Source organism: Miniopterus natalensis, chromosome 4, assembly GCF_054644295.1.
Source record: "Miniopterus natalensis isolate mMinNat1 chromosome 4, mMinNat1.hap1, whole genome shotgun sequence".
Lineage (NCBI taxonomy): Eukaryota > Metazoa > Chordata > Mammalia > Chiroptera > Miniopteridae > Miniopterus > Miniopterus natalensis.
The window spans coordinates 87259383-87272100 of record NC_142084.1 but is presented as its reverse complement, the minus strand read 5'-3'; positions in this window follow the sequence as shown (position 1 = coordinate 87272100).

Below are 12718 nucleotides of genomic sequence, written 5' to 3'. Positions count from 1 at the left end.
GTACCTCTGGGTTCAGGGTCACAAATGCTTAGCAGGCTTTAGTCTCTGCACCTTCAAGAGCAGGGTGCCCGTGAACACGAGGGCACAGCTAAAGCAGAGGCAGTTTTAGAAGGAAGCCAATATAGTCATAAATCATCAGAAACCCAACTGGCCTGAGGCCTCAGAGAGGCTTAGGAGCACTTAATCCACAGCCCCAGGAAGCAAGACCATGTCAAGGAGGGTCGTCCTTCCCCCCATACTCCTCGCTGACACAGTGGGATGCTCTGTTCATTGTCTTTCCATGTGGTGAGGCTGTGTCCCCTCCCAGGAGCGTGAGAAGGGAGCACGGGGGTACAATTTACACTGTCAGGCTAGCTTGGCAAGACATTAGCACAACCTGTAACAGGAGGGAAAAAACCCTCAGACTTTTAATAAAAATTAACTGGAACCATACCACATATCAAATGGAGGACAGTTCTTTGACGCTGGCTGGGAGGAAACAAATATCAGAGAGAGAGAAAGTAATTGGGCTTCTGTTGAATAAGAATGCCCTGTGTTGCTAACCTATATCATGAAAGTTGAAAAATTGGTGTTAGATTGCAATCTAAAAAGAGATCCCGAGGGGCATTCACAGTGAGTCATGGCCCACAGTCTTTTATTAATACAGCCAAGTGCAAGTCTCCACCCCTGGGTCATCCTTCAAGTCAAAAATGACCCACCAATTGCGCCGTTACGCCTTTTCTTAGCATTCACTCACTCAGTATTTGAGGACCATAACACAGGCAGGGCACCCTCTCCATCTGGGGAGACAAGGTTGACGTGAACCATGTCATCCCACCATATCGTAGAATCAACTGTCCATGTCCTCACTGGCAGCTCGCACAGTAAGGTGATGATCAGGGCTGGGGACAATCAGAGAAGGCTTCCTGTAGGAAGCAGAAGGAAATCTTATAATGAGTTCTAAGGGACAAGGTAATTACAACTTGCTGAGGAGGAAACAAGAAAGGCCAGGCTTTTAACCAAGTAAGTATTTCCTTCGTGAAAGCACCTGAAATTATAGAAATACAGTCCATCCTTAATTGTCAAATAAATGCAAAATAAAAAAATAAGGCCATACTTTCCACTGATTAAATTGGCCATATAAAATAATTATCAACAGAGCTGGCAAATCCTCCTCTGGGGTTGGGTGTGATTTGCTTCAGCGTTTCTTGAGGGAAGGCTGGCTGTGTCCTTTATAATTTGTCGTACCCTTTAGGATAAAAGTGCTACGTCGATGAAATGATATCGACACTGTAAATATAAGAAACCTCATTGCAGAATTTTTATAGAATGGAAAAATTACAAAAGCCTATATGTTTAATGTTGGGAATTAGTGAAATTGTGGTACATTCATAAGAGGCTAAAAACGGGGAGAATGTTTAATTAATTGGACATTTTTCACAACGACTGTAGAAGAATATGATCTGATTTTGGTTTTAAAAATACTTTATATCCATTGAAAAGCTTCTAAAATTCTAGAAATATATTTCACAAAAATATAAATCAATGATGGTTCTCTCTGGGTGGTAAAGTAAGAGGTGAATTTAATTGTATTTTTTCCATTTTGTTTACCTGTCATTTTCACAATTTCTTGAATGATCATGTATTACTTCAGAAACCAGAAAAACATAAAAGTGTCCTTTTAATAACTAAGGAAAGAGCTTGTATGGGTAAAGGTCAGTGTTTTCCCGTTGCTCACGGTATAAAGGTCAGATTCCCTTACATGGCTTGCCCCACCTCACCCCCTGGCCCCAGCTACAGTCCTGTCTATCAGTATGTTCCCACCAACCTCCGCAGCATTGCCCACACCAGCCTCCAGGTCTTTTGCCATTTGCCTTTTATCACAGAGCTTCATATAGGAGATTATATTATCTTTGCAATTATGCACCCCGCCCCCTTTCCTGCAAGAGGATTACGTTCCTGCCACTGCCATGTACCTTACTCTGTCCCTGGTGTTGAGGACCACACATCCCTGTCCCGTCGGCTTTGGGCTTTGGCCTTGGTCTCTATTTCTCAGGCCTTGATGGCGCCTTCTTTTGGATTTCGAGACTGTTAAGAGCTCACTGTCCTCAAGGAATGTAAGCAGACACAACAACACTACGTCCAAGCAGAAGCTTTCAGAGTCATGGCAAGCTTCCACCAATGCTCCTGACTTTTCTTTCTGCTCCCAGAATAGCATGTCCCACACGGAGACTCCGTTTGAGCCCCTGAATGAGAAGCAGAGTCATAGCCCAAGCAGAGCTGCAGCCAAGCTACTGACTATCTGTGACATAAGTGATGAATGAACCTTCATGGCGTAAGCCACTGAGATTGAGAGGTCATTTGTTACTGCAGCAAAACTGACTGATACACATGGCACATGGAGTTTCTTTATCTGGGGTATTCTGACAGGCTACCCCCACTCCACAGAGTCAACTCCACCCCTTCACTCACATCCCAGCTCTGCTCTAACCCCTTGACCGAGCCAAGTCCCTCTTCACACACATTGTCAATACCAGGTACTGCTGCTTCTTGACACTTGTGACAATCATTGCTTTACAGTTTTTGTCTGATTTTTTTCGGTCACTACCTGGTATGCCAATGGACTGCAGACTCCTTCAGAGCAGGGATAGTTTCTGTCTATTCACCCATTGTATCCCCAGCACCTGGAACAGCTGTTGGCACATAGTAAGTCCCAGTAAGACAGTTGAATGGACACATGCAGGAAAGCATGGATAAACTAACAAAGACCTTGAACATAGACTTGAGAAGCATAAATCAAATGGAACACATATTTGGAAGACTTTATTGGCCTTCAGGTGAGAAAACCTTATGAGTCTTTTATAGTACAAATAAATACATAGTAACCATGTTCAGGATCTCCTGAATAAAAATATTTAAGCACTATTACTGTCCCAACCACTTTAAACATATTAGTGCTGATATCACTTCAACCTGGTGACAGCCCTGTGATGTAAATACTACTTTTATCCCGGAGGGAAGGTCAGACGTTTGCCCAAAACCACAAGGCTGTGAGCTGGTGGAGACAGGGCTTGAATCCAAATAGTCTGGTGCCACAGTCTGTGTTTGTAACCCCTGGACTGTGCTGCCATTCGTGTGCTGGGACATTTATGAGTCCTAGGAAAGTTGTGGAACTGCACTGTCAAGGCCAGAAAACACTCATGTTTAGTTTTCCTATCGTGTCATGTGGGATCACTTGAGTTACTGGTAGGGTGGCATTTCCCCTTGGGCAAACCAAGCACACATTTTCCCACATCGCTCTCATCATTCGATTCCTATCCCATGCCCTCTGCCCGATTCACTGGTAAAACAATGCCAGTAACAATAACATCATCAGCTCCTTTCAGTTCTCTTCGCTCCCTTGCTGTGTCTATCACAAAGCCCTGCACATATTTGGTGCTTAGTAAATGTGTTTTGAATCAAATGAGTCCTGTAGTTCTTGCCTTATGATTAAGTCATTGACATGGACAATCAAGAGACCTAGTCGATTCTAAAATAATTCAATTTAGGGGAGCAGATGAGACCTGAGAATCTCATTCTAAATGGAACTTGACTCAAGAAATAAGGAACCTCAACACAGGTTGCCTCAGGCATGGGGCAGGGAGAGGAACTGATTGTGGGGCCCATGCTCCTGGCTTCTTCTCTGTTTGAAGTGGTACTGAGAGAAAGTAGGCTTGGGGAGGGGCTGGTGTAGGGAGAATTCATTTCGGGACAGAGAATGTAGTGGTGGCAACAGTCTAAGGTCTGGGCCTCGGTGGGAGAAAGGTGGGACTCTGGGCCTCACTGTCTTCTCTGATGTGATTAGAAAGAGCTCAGCCCTGGCCAGTGTGACTCAGTTGGTTGAGTGTCCTCCCATGTACCAAAGGGCCGTGGGTCAGTGCACATGCCCTGGTTGTAGGCTCAATCCCCAGTAGGGGGCATGCAGGAAGCATGGATGGATGGATGTTTCTCTCTACCTCCCTGTCCCTTCCTCTCTCTCTAAAAAAAAAAAAAGTTCAGTGATACTGGAGTCAGCTGGGAAATTCCTGGGGGCAGGTTAGAAGAGCCAGTTGGAAACAATGGAGAAGGAGCTGGTCTTCAGCTGAGTTTTAAAGGCACCAAGAAAAGCCAGGCTGAGAATGGAGACTACAGATCTCTTCTAGGGCCAGAGATCTTAAAGCACAGGGGCCAGACCACCCACCTCAGAATCACCTGGGACATTTTTAAAATTCAGATTCCTGAGCACTTCTAGAATCTGAGAGTTTCATGCAGAAATCTGCATTTTTAATACCCCATATAATTTCTCTGAATCCTAAAATCTGGAAATCTCTGACCTGGAGAGAGATCATTCTAACTTGCTAGAGTAGGGAAATGCAATGCAAAATGCTTGGAGTTGGTACCTAAGCCATTGTCTTTTTTCAAGGATAGTTCGACTCCTTACGACCACCTGTGGGTTCAGTGGAACAGCCCTTACCTGGGATGACTAAGCACCTTTTAATAACACAGGTGATCTTGCATGACCGAGCTTTCCCCACTGATCTCCCAACTACCCCCAGAGGAAGAGATGGAATCTCCTCTCAGCCCAGTGGGCACATTTCAACCTGTCCCTCACCTTCCTGCTGAGAATAAAAGTAGCTGCCACATCCGTTGTGAGAAAAGCTGGGATCCTGAAGGAAGGGTGCAGTGTAGTCAAGTCTCTGTCAGAGATGCAGCTCCTTGGTCTGGACTCCTGACACTGGCTTTCAAAATCCTAGTTTTTTAGTTAATTACCAGAAAATGAGTACTCTCCGTATTCTCACAGCTGGGCCTAGGTCCCAAATCCTGGCTCAAATTAACCCAGGAGCTCTCTCTCAAAATAAATTGGGGTGGGGGTGGAGGGGAAGCGGGCTGGTGGAGACAGGGGCCAACCACCCACTAGCTCACAGCACAGCAGCCTCTCTGGGGTGAGCTGGGGCTCCAGAGCCGGTTAGGCCAGCCCTGCCAGGGAGCCTCAGGAGGAGGAAGAGGAGGAGGGTGGAGATGCAGGTCTTGGAGGAGGAGCCCAAAAGCCTTGGGCAGGGCCGGGCTAAGCCGGCCAGGAGAGGAGGAAATGGGTGTAGGAATCGTGAGCAGGTTTGTGACATTGAAGGCTGGGCTTCTAAAAGGGGTTGGAGCTGACTCCTCAAGCCAGGGATGAGAAGAATGGAGTTCTCACTGGCTGTCCCTCCCCTTTGATGGGCTAACTGGAGGTGGTGACAACCCAGCCTCCCTCCCTCATGACCCCACCAGAATGAAAACGCCCAAGCAGTGTGGACTACCCCGGTAGAGCTCCGGAGCCTGCACCGAGACAGAGGAGGTAAGCTCCCAACTTGATGCTAAGGCGGGAGGGTGGTTTTTTTCTCCTGAGTTCTGCTCACTGCTTGCTGGCCAGGAGCAAGGATGTTACTGAGCTGCCCAGTCTTATCTTCAGTACCCTGGTTCCTTGGGGCTGCAGCTGGGTCCACCACCAGCCACCAGCGGCAACAGGCTTCCAGGGAACCTCATGCCTCTGTTTATCTGGGGAGCTCTTTGCTCACATTGGAGGGCCCCGTGCATGCAGTTGACTGGGTTACAAGGACAACTGTGGATGGTTATAGTGATCACTCGACTTGGTCTTGGTTTCTTCCAAACATTGATGAGCAGACAGTCTCAGCTTTTGCTGCTTTATAGCTTGGAATGAATTACCTGTGTGGAGGGCCTATATATAAGAATTGGTCGTTACCTGTACTATTTCAGGGCCTTTTTCCTAAAGCTTACAAAACCATCATGCAGGATTTTGAAAGAAGTACGTGTGTGAACAAGAGAGACTGAGACACAGAGTTGGGTTTTTGATGATGGTGACTCGTGAAAAGAGTAATGGTGAGAGCTTATTGAAAGCTTGATTTGCAAAGCATGCGGGTGAAACACTGCACATCTTGTCGCAAGCCCGTGAGGCAGGTGTCGGTATTATGTACAATCACGGATGGCGATGCTGAGGCTCAGGGAGGTTAGCTGAGCCCATGTTCCTGTTGCCAAGTTCGGGCACTAATCTAGACCTTGGTCTCTACTTCTCAGGCCTCAGTGGCCCCTTCTTGTGGATCTGGAGACTGTTAAGAGCCCAGTGTCAGCAGTATGTAATCCACATGGTCTAAGAATCAGAGACTGTCAGCTGAGCAATGGAGCTGGTCTTTAAACCGCCAGAGCCGGCAATGGGAGGGGAAGGGGAATGTGTTTGAGAACCAGATACTGGGCCAGTGCACTGTGGCTCCTTAGGATTAAACCCAACCCCCAAAGTGGTTTACCAGGCCCCTCATGACTCCAGCCCTTGCCCACTCCCCAGCCTCGCCTGTGCCAGGCCCCTCCGTTCATGCTGAGGGAGCAGCATGGGCTTTCTCTGTTCTTTCCCTCCTTGGCACCTGTGTACCTGGTCTTCCCTCTGCTTGGAACATGCCCCCTGGGTTTTTTGTGTATTTGGCTACCTGTCTTCAATCAGGTTGTAGCTCAAATGGTGCCTGTTCAAGTGGGCTTCCTGGAGCACAGAGTCTAAACTGGACCCCTCCACCCCCACTGCATTCCCTTGCAGTTCTGGTTAGTTTCATAGTGCTGACGACAACTGAAGTTCTCTGTCTTCTTGTTTGTAAGTCCATGAGGGTGGGGACCTTCCATGTCTTCTGCCTGCTGGACACTCCAGGGCCCCTAGAGTTTAGCAGATTTCCCAATAATAACAGAGGCTCCATTAATATTTGCTGAGTGAATGAATGATAAAAGGGGTCAGGAGAGATCACGACCCCCAGTTTGCCTCCCTCTCATCCAACGCGTCCAGTCAATCTCCCTTGGGAAGGCAAACATCTTGTCCTAGACAGTAAAGAACACCTGGGTTTCAGGGGCTCGGGGGACAAATGATTTCATTCTGGGGTAACATAGGGAAAAAGGCTAAATGGCATCAAATGGATTTAGTTTCCTAAGGACGAGCAGGGTGTGTATGATAGGGCCATCTCTGCCGCCTGTGACTTACCCCATCATGTTCTTCTGGACACCAAACCCGCTCTTGACCTTAGCCATGCCTAGGGCACGGGCCCTGCCAATACGGCCTCAGAAAGCTGGCTCAGAGTGCACCCTTCTAGCCCTGCTTTATCAAGTCACTCACTCAAATTCTCACCTAGCTTTGCTATTTTGGCTGTCATTCCTTTACAGGATCAGAAGAGCCCCATATTTGGGCTCTGCCACTCTCTGCCGCTGTGGGCAAGTCGTGTTGAGCCTCCGCTTCTCGCATTTATCCTCAGGCAAATGGAATGATCAGGGCTGGTGTCACACGTGCACCCCGTGGGCGTACCTCGTGTTATTGAGCTTAGCTTTGTTATGCTTCATAGATGTTGCATTTCTTACACATTGAAAGCAAGACCCTCCGCCAGCAATAAGATTAGGGCTCTCTTGATTATGATACTGGCTTTATTGTGGGGGTCTGGAATCGAACCCACAGTACCTCAGAGCCATGCCTGTATTCAGTGTGTCAGTGATGTCAACACCAGAGCCCTTTATCTCTGATTCACAAGCGGCCAGCCCTGCAAAGCAATGGGGAGCAGAGAATACACTTGCAGGACATTTTGGAGAATTTCACTTGCAGAAAATCCACAACTCCAAAAGAAATCGATCAGAGGTAGAGACTTCTCTGCAGGAGCCCTTTTCCCAGCAGCTCCCTACCTCAAGAATCGACTTAGACACTTTAATTAATACCGAGCCTGTCGGCTTTGCAGCGAGGAGAGGCAGAATCCAGCCCGGCGACGGTGCTCCTTGGCAAGCGCGCAGCATTTGGCAGTATTTTACAAGCCGGTGGTTTTATGGGTCCCTTCTTGCACTAATGTGTTCTTCATTGTAATGTGCGCGGAGCCTTCCTGGCATTGGCCTTGGCCCTATTTGATTTAAGAGACGCCTGATTTTTATATCGTATCCTCAGGTTGCTCTGTGAATCTTCTTTCTTTTTAAAAGGCACTCCTTCCCAGTTCTATTCCCCTGTGCTATTTTAGATTTTTTAATGCTTTTTCTGAAAGAAATATATTTTGAATCAGGAGCCAAGCCAGCGCCCTGATGGTTTTCCGGGGAGGAAGGGGCTCACAAGCAAAGTTGTTCTGTGAGAAGAGAATTACATTAAGTGCCTGGCGGCGTGGGCTTGGGTTCTGGCCATGCTTCTCAGAAATCCTCTCCCGAGTCCTCGGGCCATGCTGCGGATAATGACCATATTGACAGTGGGCTTTTATTGAGAACTTACTAAGTGCTGAGAGGATTTCTCGGGTAATCTCATTTAATGCTCATGCTGACTCTGTTTTTGGAAATAAGGAATGTGAGGCTTAGGAGGTTCGAGGTCCTCAGGTTGTGAAAGATGGAGCCCAATTTTAATGCATGCTAACTGACTTCTTTTTTTCGAGTGGCCTTTGTAGAAAATGAAAAATGTTTTCATAAAGAAAGCAAAATTTTGCATCTTGCCAACAGGGGATATGAAAACCATCAGTCCTAGCGCAGAGCATACGTTGGATACTTGCCTGAACGCAAACTGTTTTAAATTCCTCATATCCATGGGAGAGCTTGCAGATACTACATGCTCTGTAGGGGGTAATGATATAGTAATGGTGGTCAACGTTTATTAACTGCTTCTTCATACTCGGCACTGTTGAAGCGTTTTCCTCACATTATCTCTTGTGCAAGGGGCAGTTCATCACATTGGTGAGGGCGTGGGCTCCTGGTGTAAGGTGCCTGGCTCAGTCGGTTGCTGGCTGTGTGACCTTGGACAAGTTTCTCAACCTCTCTGTTTAATTTTGCCATCTATACGTGGGGATATTCCTGATCTTTCCTCCTGGTGCTATTGTGAGCATTATATGAGTGCATATGAAGAGCTGAAACGGTGCCAGCTGTGTCATGTTCTCTCAAATGTTTGCTGCCCCTGCTGCGTTTCCTTCAGCCCTCCTGTGAGCCAGGTCCTCTCACTGCCATCCTATCAATGTAGAAACTGATGGAGAGTCAGATGACACGGCTAGACCCAGGATCTGAGCCTGCAACTATGTTCATCCAGAGCCTTCTCTCTTCTATGTCATATTTCCTCAATAAACTCTCAAGGAAACACACATTCCCCTGGGAACTCACGGTGTGATGGGAGCTGGCTCTCCAAGACCCAAGCTGCTTTCTCTCCAGGCATGTTCCTGAATGTACTTATAGGCCTCCTGACATCTTTGGGCTGGTGAGCAAAGTGTCTTGCTGAAAATGACTTACATCTCTGGGATATCACCCAACCAGCCAGAGCTTTCGCCTCCGTTCGGGATTCTTTTATGGGTAGGCAACCACACTGCCCTCGAGGTGTGAAGTTTGCTGATTAAAAGCAATCAATGGTGCTCCGGTTCCCCCAGACAGAGCACTGACCTGGCTGGTTCGGGGACATCTTCCAGCTCCGTGATAACCTTGTCCTATGCTGGCTTCACTCTGCTGAGAGAAAGTCTCTTAAGTTAGCATCAGTGTTGGGATAAAGGAGCAGAAGAAATTGTCCAGAGGTCTGTCCAGGGCTGGTCAAAGACAGATGCCAGCACTTGCATTCACAGTCTTCAGGCTGTGGTACCCAGTTGGATGTTGGACTTATTTTCTGGGCTCACTCCCCGCTGGGTGGGGACTTGCTTCTGCCAATATTCCAGACAGCAACGTGAGAGCACCATCACCCCTGAAAAGCAGCCATCCCGCTGCCGCCTGCTCTGATATACCTCTGAAATAATAACAATAATTAATAATTAACAGCTTCCTTTTATTGAGTGCTTGCTACATGTGAGTTTCTTTAATGAGTCCATGTGACCCTAACATAACAACACTTTCAAGTAGGTCCCAGGATTGTCATTCCTATTTTAAGGAAGAGGAAGGTGACATTTAGGAGGGGGGCCCTCTGCTAGAAGTGGTGCCACCATGACCTGGTCTTCACCCCTGTGCTCAACTGCCCCAAACTCCTCCTGCCTGTGCCACCCTCTTTGCGATGGTTTGATAACACGTTACTGATTAGCTGTGGAAAAACCCGTCCAGCTGGCCCAGCCCACGGGGGATGTGGGCAAACCTGCCTCGCCCGGTTTCCCGGTGCTTCCCCGCGTGGGCGGTGAGCCTGCGTGACTTCCCTGCCTTATCCAGGCGCAGCTGAGCTCCTTAGCTGCTCAGCTCGGCTCCCGCGCCCCCCAGCCCTTCGCTTTAGGAGCGTCACAGTAGGTAAGCACGCGGGTGGAGTTTGTGTCTCTCCAGGGTGTCCAGGCCAGTCCTTACCCTTTTCCATAGTAGCCCTTTTACCTTTTTCCAATTCTCCTTCCCTTTCCTTGTTCCCTTCTCGGCCTGGTTTATGAGCAAGGTGATTTGATCGCTGACCCTAAAGCCCATTTTCAGTGCTGTGGCATAATTCAGTCATTGGCATCTTAGCCTAAGGACTGGCCTGTGAATTCTGTCATTTACAAAAGCAGACAAGTCTTGGTCTGCATGTGGCTAGTGTATCCAGAAAGTGTTGTCCCTCACAAGGGGATATTTGTGCCGCCAGGCTGTTCCCAGCAAGGAATTCAGAAAGGAATCGGAGAAATCTAGTTAAATCCTGAATACCACGCCCTTTAATACCTATGTGATCTTGCACAAATTATTTATTTTCCACAGCAGCATAGCACTGCTTTCATTTTGTTCATCTCTGCAGACATTTATCGATAACACTTCTCCATGGGCCCCTGCGTGTACACCCCTTCACTCGATTCTCCCACCAACCTAATGACATAAGTACTGGGATCATCGCTTCACAGATTAGGACACTGAGGCTGGTGAGGTTAAGCACCTGTTAAGTAAGTTATGGAAGTGGGATTTGAACCCAGTTCTTTCAATGCCAACAATCCCTTCCCTGGACCAGCATAATGCACTGGCTGACGGTATGATATTAAATTCTTCCTTTTCTACCACAAGATCATTCCAGAAATGCACAACAGTGAGGCTCATCTGAGCTCGGCAGGAAAGAGGTTCCTCTCTACTAGCTTGGAGTATCCTTCCCCTGTATATAAAACAGATGTCACAATTCTATACCAAAACACCGATCCAGGGCTTTTATTATCCAGGGTTGGAGCTAAACGTCAGGTCATCATAAAATCAGACGTTGAAGTTAGAAGGATTCAGATTTGAATTCACCACTCTGAGCCCCGTGTGGAATACAGTTGGTACCTGCCCCACAGACCCATTACATTACATGAGATGGTGCAGATGACGCTTGACCCGTGAAGTGCTTCATTACTATTAGGTGATAATTACGATGTTTATGTCCACACGCACCCCACCACATCTTGTCCTGGGTTCGCCTCAGTGTCACTGCTCCTTTCACATTTGCTTATTCTGACTTGAGCATGTCATGCACAGGTGACATTTGTCCCATTGCAGTTGAAGCCACAGAACTTGAGCCCCACCTCCCCCATCTCCTGACAAACAGGAAAAGAAAAACTGCTGTCTCTGACCAGGTTACCTGACACATTTCTAAACTAAAACTGAGACCTCATTACATGGATGAGCAGCTTTCCATCAGCTCGTTTCTAGCTCCGAGGTTAATATAATTGCTGCAGGACATCACAGCTGGCCTCGGACGCAGTCGGGAAGGAGTTGTCACCAGCCACCCGGGATGGTTCCCAGTGCAGAGAGGGCGAGGGGAAGCTGCTGGGATTTCCGCATGGCTGGGTGACACTGTGGCGTGCATGTCACGGTTCCCTTCCATTGCCGTGACAGACACTGATTGCCGAGGGCCGGGGTGTCCGAGTCAGAGAACAGACGCCCTCCCCTCTCAGCGCCAGAGTCATCTCTTCAAATTGCAAGTCCGAACGTGCTTAAACCCTGCTTAAAACCCCCGGGAGCCTCTCGCTGCTTTGAGAATGAAGACCAACATTTTAAATGGGGCCTACTAAGTTGGCCTTCTAGCTCCTTCTCCCAGGCATCTTCCCAACTCCTTTTCGTCTGATTGTTGGGCTTTCCTCCCTTGACTGAGTCCCCACTTTGTGTGAATTCTAATTCCCAGGCCATACACCAGGGCTGAATTGGTGCGATATCATAACCCCAGCGCCTGACCCGTAGCTGATGCCTAACAAACGTTCATGGAAAAATAAATGCATACAAGGATGTCCTGCAAGGGGCTTCTGCCTCCTCTGCCACCCCCTGCTTTACAGCCCAGTAACACCAAAATGCTGGCAGTTGCCTGTGGAGGTCCCCGGCCATCTTCTACATTTCAGCTTTGGCTTACGCTGTGCCCTCGGCATAATCATCCTCTCCCTCACTCTCTTTGTCTAGGAAATCTTACTCTTAGATGAGGGTTATCTCCTCCAACAGACCTCCTGACTCGCCAGCCTTCTAGGCCACCCCGGCCGTGTCCCCATTGTGCTCCGTATCGGACCTCTCCTTTCACTTAACCCGGCTCTGTGTTTGTGCTTCTTCAACACTTTGAGAAAGAGAAACGAACAGGTGCACTGTGCGCAGAGTGGTAGGTGACGCGTAGACGGAATCTGTGCGCGCCTGTGTGAATATGCCGTGGATATTTCATGGCAAATAAACAAGTGTGCCCTGTAGCCTCAGTGTTTTTGCACTTGCTGTTCCTTCCATCTGGACACTGTTCCCACTTCTAGTCATTTGCCTACTCTTCAGACCGTTCAGTTTTCTCACCGCCACACAGAAGTTCTCCTTGCCCGAACGTCTAGACCCAATC